Here is a 4672-nt window from a genome sequence, read left to right as displayed (position 1 = left end):
AAAAAAAAAAAAAAAAATAAATAAATAAATAAATTCTATTGAGTGTTGAGACCAATATTTATCCTCAATAATTTTCTCATTTTTCCTGTAATAATAGAACATCTATTTCTGTTATTAAGTTTAATGTTAAATAATAGAACATTAAATAATGTTAAATTTAATAGAACATTAAATAATGGTAATGTTAATAGCTTAATATTAAGCAAAAATGTTTGTTAAAGCTTATGTTAATTGAATCTTAGGGTGAAATAAGATCTTTATATTACAATACAGTGGAAATATATAGGCACCAAAAGGTCATCGTGGTCCTAGAGTTTCTTTTTTTAAAAAAATTTTCGCCATTGATCAGTCCTATAGTTTCGGTAAGAATACTGTTCACTAATATTTCAAGAAAAAATCAAAGCTTTATGGGGATATTTTCAATGTTATTCAGAAAGCTTAACTCCAAAAACTGAACAATGTAACAACAAAAACAACAGCAGCAACATCAATAACAAAATAACATAAGCTAACCCAACAAATCAGAAAGAGTAGTGAGTGCATTTGTTTTCTTGAAGAAATTGAGCAAAAAGCCTTCCTTGTAGAATAGAAAGTGCAGAATGATTGTTAATCTTGATAATCTGCTCAAAGGAAAGTAGTCTTTAGAGGCTAATATTTCACATTAAGGGAAAGCAGACTGCTAGAAGCAAGGGCAAAGGAAATTCTTTAACATGATATTCAATTTGGAATACAACTTATATAAAACATCTTAAGATGGGTACGCTATTTGAGTTATGGTGAACAAATATTAATTGGAGATGGAGTAATTAATTATCATCAATAAACTATGATACATTATCTAATATGTCAAAAAAGTAGTTTAAAAAATATTTATCGAACACTTGGCTGAGATTTGTGAAAAATGAAAAAAAGGCAATGCATCTTCTCTTCTCTTAGGCAACCCACTCTCTGAAGAAAGAGACTTGCTGGAATGGCAAGCACTGCTCCCAAAGGAAACAAATGGGACTAGAGAAGAAAGTTAATTATCATTCATTTCTGTGCAAAATTGGGGTTGCTGCTACATGGAGAAACATTCAATTATATTGGGTATCATTTGGCTAAGTATGAACTATAAGAGTCATTGATGACTTGTTAACAACGAAAAAGCATTTATTATTACTTTCTCAGTGGCCTGAGACAGAAAGTTAACTCAAACTTCCCTAAACAAAAAGGATATGAGCATAATGGTTCTGGAAATGAAACACTGCTGTGATTTTTACAGTTTGAAGTTTCAGGCAAACCAAGAGTCCCTTCCCCTTCCTCTTTCCCTTCCCCTTCCCCTCTCCTTCCCTTTCTTTCCCCTCCCCTCCCTTTTTTCTTTTCCTCCCTTTTTCCTTCCCTTTCCTCTCTCCTTTTCTTTCTTTTTCTTCTCCTCCCACTTTCATGTGTGGAATTCTGACTTAAAGAGGTGGAGTACTTTTATTTTGCTCTCTCTTGGGTAGGGTTAGCCCTGACAAAACCTAATTGACTGAGCAGTATTTTGAAGAGTGAGAGAAAGGTAGTTTCCCAAAGGAAGGTGATTTAAGTAGACGGTGACATGTCTACTTAAGCACACCAACATTTAATTGATTAGCTGGAAGAAAGAAAAAGAAAACTTTAGTGATTTTTTTACTAAGTAGAAGATGGTATTAACAGCAAATAAAGAAAATATTTTAATCTCTTCTTCTGGGTTCAACGTCATGAAATCAAAGAGAAAGGACAAGAGGAAAAGTGAATATCTGAGCACACAGATGATTTTAAGGAATAAGATTTTATAATTGATTTATTGTAGGTCTGTGGCTTAGAGGCAGTGATTTATTAAGTGTGTTTCTCATGTGTGATATGATGAAAGTATTCCATGGGCAAACAAATATGTTCAGCATTGCCTATTATATCATTTTCTTCGTGATTTTCAATATATACTTGTATACAAAAGACTGAAGTGTTTTAGAGTAAATATGCCTATTTTATTTTGTGTAAAAATACCATTTATTCTATTTTACCACGGATTTTTAAAAACATCCCCACTATGAAAATTCCAAACACTGGCTTTAGAGATGAAGAGTCCTAATCCTTGTCAAGAGACCTACAAATGGTAATTTGAACAGAAATGAAAAAAGGTTAAAACTACTAGTTAAAACCAGGTGCTGTGAAATACAAAAGGTATAATTTAGAAAACTTATTAGCTATCAGGAAGTGGCAATGAGGAATTAACAGGCATTCGATTATCTCTGGAAACTGTTGGATGTTTTTACATCAGCAAATAGGACATGAATAATTAAATTGGATTGTAAATATAATCTTAAGCAGATTATTAAACATAGGGTATCTGTGTAATTATTGAAAAAATGTGACCACTCCGAAGTGTGTTGGAGCTATCCAGTAGTAGTCTCTCCAAATTAGGCTTATTTCCTATATAGATCAATGAAGGGTTGTAAACAGTGTCTCTGTTTGTATTTTAGTAAGGCATGTGTTATGGACTGAATTGTGTCTGCCTCAGAAAAGATCTGTTGTGGTCATAGCCTCCAGTACCTCAGAATGTGACCTTATTTGGAGACAGAGTCTTTTTACACAGGGAATTAAGTTAAAAGGAGGTCGTTAGGGTGGGCCGTAATCCAATATAACTGATGGTCCTAATGAAAGGGGAAATTGGGGCACATATAGACGTGCGTGGAAGGGAAACAATGTACAGGTATAGGAAGAAGCTAGCCAAGTGACTGCACTGCAGCATCTACATGCCGAGGAATGTCAAGGATTGCCTGCAAACACTGGGCGCTAGATGAGGCAAGGAAAGATTCTTCTCTAGAACTGTCGGACAGAGCATGAGCCTGCCAGCACCTTCACTTTGGACTTCTAACCACTGGCGCTAATTAGAACATAAATGTATGTGGATTTAAGCTGCTCAATTTTTGGTATTTTGTTACAGCAGCTCTAGGAAATGAATGCAGCATGCAACAAGGTCATAATAGCAAAGTCTTTCACCCTATTATTAGGTGGCAGTCATATTTTATTTGCAGTTTTCCTCCCTCTACCAACTATTTGTAGAAGGTAGTAATTAGCAATCTCAGCAACTGGAAACTTGTATTTGTTTTCTCGATGATACCCTGAGCCTAGTCAGCACCCCAGAACCTAGTCAGCACCCCAGAACCTAGTCAGCACCCAACCAACACCTCTTGGTTCCTGAGGTCATATTTTAACAAAGGCAGGCCTTCTGATAGCCCTTGGCTTGTCCAATCTAATATAACAAATGCATATCACCTTCACAAATGACCTCACACCAATGTGCTTGGGTAATATATTAGGAATTCTTTTTTTTTTTTTTTTTTTTTTGAGACAGAGTCTTGCCCTGTCCCAGGCTCCCAGGCTAGTGTGCAGTGGTGCGATCTCAGCTCACTGCAACCTCCACCTCCCAGGTTCAAGTGATTCTTCTGCCTCAGCCTCTCAAATAGCTGGGATTACAGGCGCCCACCACCACACCTGGCAGATTTTTGTAGTAGAGATGGGTTTTCAGCCTGTTGTCCAGGCTGCCCTCAAACTCCTGACCTCAGGTGGTCCACCCACCTCAGCCTCCCAAAGTGCTGGGATTACAGGCATGAGTCGCTGCGCCCGGCCAAGAATTCTTTAAAAAATACTCAATAGCCTGGGGATTCATCCAAAACAAATGATACTAAATTTAGTAAGGATGAATATGAAGAACTTTAGCTGAGTCCTAAAAGTAAGTGTTGGAAGTCACGTCTCAAATGTCTCCTTTCATTATTATTCTCTGCTGCGAAGTCCTACTTGTCTTTAAAGTCCCACAGCTTTTGGCTTCATCCTCTGTAGAGCTACCACTGACTCCGCAGGTGGACGGGGACTCTTGCTCCTGTAAGTGAGCTGGGTTTTGTGCCTAAGTCCCCTGCAAAGACAGTGGCACTGTGCTGCCACGTGGTCTGTCTTTTCACCACACTGCACATGTGCCTTATTTTTCTACTGTACCACATCCGGGACCATAGTGGGCACATTTTGTACATTTTTGAAATATTGAACTAAAATCCTTTTAGTCAAAATGGAGAGATTTTGACAGCATAGATATTGATAGTTCTGTCGAGGCAAAGTACCAAATTTGCAGGAATTCATTATTATCATTACCAGGTCAATTCTGTTACTCATTTTTAAATTATAAAAGAATATTATTATATTCATGCTGCGCTTCCAGAGAAAGCTCCAGAGATTTCAAGATTTGCTAAAAGGCTACAATAATCAAAAGAGAATTATCAATGTAGGATTAGACATACAAATCAGTAGAACAGAATATAAAATCCAGAAATATACCCAGACACATGTAGTCGAAGTTGATTTTTGAGAAAGTTCCAAGGTAATTCAAATAGGAAATAGTCACTTCTACAATGGTGTCACAACTAATTATAAATGGGACAAATAAAACATAAACCTTTACCTCACACCACAGGCAAGATTTAAATTCAAATACATGATAGATCTAAATGTAACAGCTAAAACTACAGACCACCTACTAGAAAATAATATATTTGCAAACTTGATTTGGGTAAAGGTTTCTTAGAATGCACTCCGGTATGCTGGGCAAAATAATTTCCTCCCCTCCCTAAGTTGTACACATTTTTTTTTTTTTTTTTTTTTTTTTTTTTTTTTTTTTTTT

The sequence above is a fragment of the Rhinopithecus bieti genome, unplaced genomic scaffold (genome assembly GCF_001698545.2).
Source record: "Rhinopithecus bieti isolate Rb0 unplaced genomic scaffold, ASM169854v2 scaffold_35864, whole genome shotgun sequence".
NCBI classification, from domain to species: domain Eukaryota; kingdom Metazoa; phylum Chordata; class Mammalia; order Primates; family Cercopithecidae; genus Rhinopithecus; species Rhinopithecus bieti.
This window is presented reverse-complemented; position numbering follows the sequence as displayed.